Here is a 6,676-nt window from a genome sequence, read left to right as displayed (position 1 = left end):
AGGAGAGTTTATTTAGCTGTGTGACTTCCTCTGTCTTAAAGAGCCTTAGGAAGGAAAACTTTTCTTGACAGTGTTTTCTTACATATGGCTCATATGTGCATTCCACTTAGGGGTTTACAACAATGAAATAACTAAATCACATTCTCAAATAGTTTCATGGAACTAATGACTAGCTACCAAAATAATTGTTTCCTTCTTTTTTCCTGTCTTTAACATAATTATGTAAAAAGGTGGAACTAACTACTGTTTGGTTAAAATGTTTTTTTGCCCATTTGCATAACAGTTCTATACAAGTCACCTCTCTAACCCCCCCCCCCCCCTTACTTCCTCCATCTGCTCTGACAAACTACAGAATGCTGTCACTGGGTTCCAATAAACATGTTACAGGTTTCCGGTGTCAGTGGATTCTTTTCTCTTATGCTGCAGCACTGTAATAGACCAGCCTCTCACAGCACTGTGGGTGGATGCATATTAGTATAGTAGTAGAAATGTATAGTAGTAGAGATGTATAATTGTATAGTAGTAGAGATGTAAACAATCCTCAGAGGTGACCCCGGTGCTGACCCCAGTGCTGACCCCAGAGGTGACTCCAGAAGTGACCCCATAGGTGAACCCAGTATTGACTGATTGTCCCCGCACACGCCCCACAGACTACTCCACTCTGCTCCCTCAACCCCTCAACCTAACGCCCCCCAGCCCCACCCCCCACCCACACACACACCCTACCCCCCCCCCCCTCCGCCCCCCCACCCACCCACACACTCTACCCCCTTGCCCCACCCCCCCACACTCACCCAGCTCTCTGTCCTCCTGTCTGCAGTGTGTCCTGGGCCAGCATCCTGCCCTCAGTGGAACTTCCTGTGCTGAAGCGTTCCATTCACTCCCTGAGAGGGAAGCTTGTTCTCCCTCTAAACTGATGTTTCTGTTTGGAAGGTGTTTGCATTACATGACATTTACATTTAGTCATTCAGCAGACGCTTTTATCCAAAGCGACTTACAAGAGAGAGCTTTACAAAAACTGCATAGGTCAATGATCAGAAACAACGAGATAGCCCCAAAAACATTGCGGGTAGCTAAAACATGAGCATACATTGTGAAAAGCAAATAAGTGCCAATGGGTGGAACCAGAAGAGCATGTAGTTAAACAAATTTCAATTCAACAACATGATCCTCGAAAGTGCTAGAGTGTACCTGGAGGAAAGCAAGCAACAACTAGAGAGGATACAATTTCTGGGGAAATTGTAGGGTGTGCTTGCTTGCGTCGGTTGCACAGGGGTCTGTATATTTTATATAAAAATGCATCGGGCCTACTTATTATTTATGAAGATTACATAGATTTAAAAGCATCTTTTTTTTGCTGCTCATTTACAACTCAAAATACGAGTGAAGTGTAGAATGAAATATGATGTCTTCTCATTTCCCCTGCAAGAGGCAGCTGACAGGCTGAATCAAAACGAATACATTTGGCAGACCGGTGTACAAATGGACCTAATCTCTATGACTTAAACGTCCTTTTAAGTTGTCCCTTCTCGTGATATTTTCAGGCATTTAGCCTACTCATATTGCATTCATTCATTAATAAAGAACCCCCTTTGAAGATTATTCTACGACTTTACCGGCAGAAGATAGAATCGCGATTCAAACAGTACCATCTGCTAACTGAAAATATGCCCCCAAAAACGTAAATAAGCTTGACATTTATTTAGTGGAAAATAGCTCATTCATAAAAAGCTCACTGGTAGCGATCATTGTCAGTAACAACTCAAAATGCGATATAGCCCTGTGTGGAGAAGCTGCCCCGGTAAATTCTACTACTACAGTACAGTACTGTACTAGACTACTGCTGTGTTCGTCTTGATAGCGATTGCGTTGGTTGAATTCGATTAAACGTTCCGTTGTACGGTTTAGGCTGAAATTAATTATTTTCATGAACAGATTGACAAAGTTTAGGCTGTGGCAATGAAGTTCAGGTTAGTAGTCAGATAGTTTCCCTACTGAAAGACTTTTGAGTAAGGGGAGTGCCGAACATGTTCTGTTGCCGTTTGACTTAAACAGCTGAGGAGTTGTTGTTAGCTACTCACACTAGTTTCTCGGGTACAGTAGGCTACAGCGTTGCAGTGAGCTACACTGGTTTGAAACCACAGGTAATGGTAATTTCACCAACAAATCGTTTACTAATGTCAGAATAAATCCTACAACGAAAATGTATATGTGAGGAATGTTTATTTTAACGATTGAAAACAGATACATCATAGACCACTGTAGTATGTGTTGCCCGGGCAACGCAGGCTAATGTCATGATGCTAATATGTCAGTGAAATAGTAGACTACTGTTTCCGAAAGTAGATGTACTTCCTTAATAATATCAGCTTATATTGTACATTACACATCACAATTGTGTGTCATATCACAAAGTAAAATGAGTAAATATGTATCACCCTGGCCTCTTTGTTTGTGGCGTTTCTGCAGCTGCCTTGCAGTAAAGCTATAGTTAGCCTAGCTATCCCCCAAGTTAACAGATGCGAAACGAATGTTCTGCCAAAGGTAGTCACGCGTGTTTTCGTGACATTATTGCAGACCGGTGTAAAAATTGACCTAATCTCTATGATTTAAACGTCATTTTAAGTTTTTCTCTTCTCATGATATTTTCAGGCATTTAGCCTACTCATATTGCATTCATTCATGAATAAACAACCCCTTTGAAGATTATTCTACGACGTTACCCGGCAGTAGAAGATGGAATCGCAATTCAAACGGTACCATCTGCTAACTGAAAATATGCCCCCCAAAACGTAAATAAGCTTGACATTTATTTAGTGGAAAATTGCTCATTCATAAAAAGCTCACTGGTAGCGATCATTGTCAGTAACAACGCAAAATGCGATATAGCCCTGTGTTGAGAAGCTGCCCCGGTAAATTGTACTACTACGGTACAGTACTAGGCTACTGCTGTGTTCGTCTTGGTAGCGATTGCGTTGGTTGAATTGGATTTAACGTTCCGTTGTACGGTTTAGGCTGAAATTAATTATTTTCATGAACAGATTGACAACGTTTAGGCTGTGGCAATGAAGTTCAGGTTAGTAGTTAGATAGACTTTTGATTTAAGTAAGGGGAGTGCCGAACATTTTCTGTCGCCGTTTGACTTCCTAAACAGCTGTGTACTGTAGCTAGATGTTTTTGTAGTGTGTCTCGCGTAAGCTACAGCGTTGCAGTGAGCTACACTGGTTTGAAACCACAGGTAATGGTAATTTCACCAACAAATCGTTTTCTAATGTCAGAATAAATCCTACAACGAAAATGTATATGTGAGGAATGTTTATTTTAACGATTGAAAACAGATAACGCTACATCATAGACCACTGTAGTATGTGTTGCCCGGGAAACACAGGCTAATGTCATGATGCTAATACTTCAGTGAAATAGTAGACTACTGTTTCCGAAAGTAGATGTACTTCCTTAATAATATCAGCTTATATTGTACATTACACATCACAATTGTGTGTCATATCACAAAGTAAAATGAGTAAATAGTTATCACCCTGGCCTCTTTTCTTGTGGCGTTTCTGCAGCTGCCTTGCAGTAAAGCTATAGTTAGCCTAGCTATCCCCCAAGTTAACAGATGCTAAACGAATGTTCTGGCAAAGGTAGTCACGCGTGTTTTCGTGACGTTAGTGACGCAGTGACGTTAGTAACGTCAGTGACTGTGGCTAGCAAATTAGCCACCGTTAGCTTCACTTTTCGCCACAAAAACTTAATTTAAGCTTAAACCATGCAACGGAACGTAAATTCCAATAGAAGCAACTCAATCGCTACCAAGACGAAACTTTTGACACCTACGTTGTCTATGTAGGCCAAGTATTTACTGAGTTTTAGGGGGGCAAAAAGAAATAAAAATAAAAATAATAATAACTAGAGAGGATACAATTTCTGGGGAAATTGTAGGGTGTGCTTGCTTGCGTCGGTTGCACAGGGGTCTGTATATTTTATATAAAAATGCATCGGGCCTACTTATTATTTATAAAGATTACATAGATTTAAAAGCATCTTTTTTTTGCTGCTCATTTACAACTCAAAATACGAGTGAAGTGTAGAATGAAATATGATGTCTTCTCATTTCCCCTGCAAGAGGCAGCTGACAGGCTGAATCAAAACGAATACATTTGGCAGACCGGTGTACAAATGGACCTAATCTCTATGACTTAAACGTCCTTTTAAGTTGTCCCTTCTCGTGATATTTTCAGGCATTTAGCCTACTCATATTGCATTCATTCATTAATAAAGAACCCCCTTTGAAGATTATTCTACGACTTTACCGGCAGAAGATAGAATCGCGATTCAAACAGTACCATCTGCTAACTGAAAATATGCCCCCAAAAACGTAAATAAGCTTGACATTTATTTAGTGGAAAATAGCTCATTCATAAAAAGCTCACTGGTAGCGATCATTGTCAGTAACAACTCAAAATGCGATATAGCCCTGTGTGGAGAAGCTGCCCCGGTAAATTCTACTACTACAGTACAGTACTAGACTACTGCTGTGTTCGTCTTGATAGCGATTGCGTTGGTTGAATTCGATTAAACGTTCCGTTGTACGGTTTAGGCTGAAATTAATTATTTTCATGAACAGATTGACAAAGTTTAGGCTGTGGCAATGAAGTTCAGGTTAGTAGTCAGATAGTTTCCCTACTGAAAGACTTTTGAGTAAGGGGAGTGCCGAACATGTTCTGTTGCCGTTTGACTTAAACAGCTGAGGAGTTGTTGTTAGCTACTCACACTAGTGTCTCGGGTACAGTAGGCTACAGCGTTGCAGTGAGCTACACTGGTTTGAAACCACAGGTAATGGTAATTTCACCAACAAATCGTTTACTAATGTCAGAATAAATCCTACAACGAAAATGTATATGTGAGGAATGTTTATTTTAACGATTGAAAACAGATACATCATAGACCACTGTAGTATGTGTTGCCCGGGCAACACAGGCTAATGTCATGATGCTAATATGTCAGTGAAATAGTAGACTACTGTTTCCGAAAGTAGATGTACTTCCTTAATAATATCAGCTTATATTGTACATTACACATCACAATTGTGTGTCATATCACAAAGTAAAATGAGTAAATAGTTATCACCCTGGCCTCTTTTCTTGTGGCGTTTCTGCAGCTGCCTTGCAGTAAAGCTATAGTTAGCCTAGCTATCCCCCAAGTTAACAGATGCGAAACGAATGTTCTGGCAAAGGTAGTCACGCGTGTTTTCGTGACGTTAGTGACGCAGTGACGTTGGTAACGTCAGTGACTGTGGCTAGCAAATTAGCCACCGTTAGCTTCACTTTTCGCCACAAAAACCTAATTTAAGCTTAAACCATGCAACGGAACGTAAATTCCAATAGAAGCAACTCAATCGCTACCAAGACGAAACTTTTGACACCTACGTTGTCTATGTAGGCCAAGTATTTACTGAGTTTTAGGGGGGCAAAAAGAAATAAAAATAATAATAATAATAATAATATATATGTGAGAGAACAAAGGTTGTGCTCTCGCCGAAGGCTTGAGCACACCCAATAATATATATGTGAGAGAACAAAGGTTGTGCTCTCGCCGAAGGCTTGAGCACACCCAATAATATAATTCACAGCGAGTACAGATAGTTAACCCTTGTGTTATCTTCGGGTCATTCTGACCCATCAGTCATTGTGACCCACCGTCGTATTGCGACAACTTTACCGCATACAAAAACAAAGTGAAGCATTTTCTTTTAACCGTTGGGCTGTCTCAGACCCCCCACATTGCGAAGGTTAAAAGAAAATTATTGTAATTTTTGTTTTGTTTTGGGTAAAATTGGGTAAACAACGATGGTTCGTTATGAACCTTTGGGTCATGTGACCCGAAGGCAGCACAAGGGTTAAATCAGTTACAACTAACCAACAAGTACAGCAAGTCCCTCAATAAGTGTCATTGTGTTCCTGGAGGAAATAAGCTAATGTCTGATCTAACAAATCTTTCCTAAGTATCGTTGTACTCCCGCAACAAGTGCGTCTTTAGCCTTTTCTTGAAGGTGGAGAGACAGTCAGTGTCTCTGATGGAGGTGGGGAGACAATTCCACCATTGGGGGGCCAGACAGGAGAAGAGCTTGGATTGGGAGCGGGCGCTATTGAGAGGTGGGACCACCAGACGGTTGTCCGAAGAAGACCGTAGGTGGCGGGTGGGGCTGTAAGGCTGGAGGAGAGACTGGATGTAGTCAGGTGCAGTCCCGTTCACCGCACTTGAGAATACTTTTCATGTCTACCCCCATCTCAACTCCAACTCTCTCCTCCCCCTCTCCTACCTCAACTCTCCCCCTCTCATCCCCAGCCCCCATGTTTGGTGATATACAGTGACATACATTAGGCTATAGTGCTAAAATGTATAGTATATACATGACTGTAGTTAGCTACTGAACATGATTGTACCATACTGTAGTTAGCTACTGAATAAGACTACCATTAGCTGCTGTACTTAACTGTACCATACTGCAAATAGCTTCTGAACATGACTGTAGTTAGCTACTGAACATGACTGTAGTTAGCTACTGAACATGACTGTGCCATGGCCTGCTGCTGTTAGCTACTGAACATGACTGTAGTTAGCTACGTAACATGACTGTGCCATACAGCAGTTAGCTACTGTGTATGTGTATCTG

This window comes from Osmerus mordax, chromosome 9 (genome assembly GCF_038355195.1).
Source record: "Osmerus mordax isolate fOsmMor3 chromosome 9, fOsmMor3.pri, whole genome shotgun sequence".
NCBI classification, from domain to species: domain Eukaryota; kingdom Metazoa; phylum Chordata; class Actinopteri; order Osmeriformes; family Osmeridae; genus Osmerus; species Osmerus mordax.
This window is presented reverse-complemented; position numbering follows the sequence as displayed.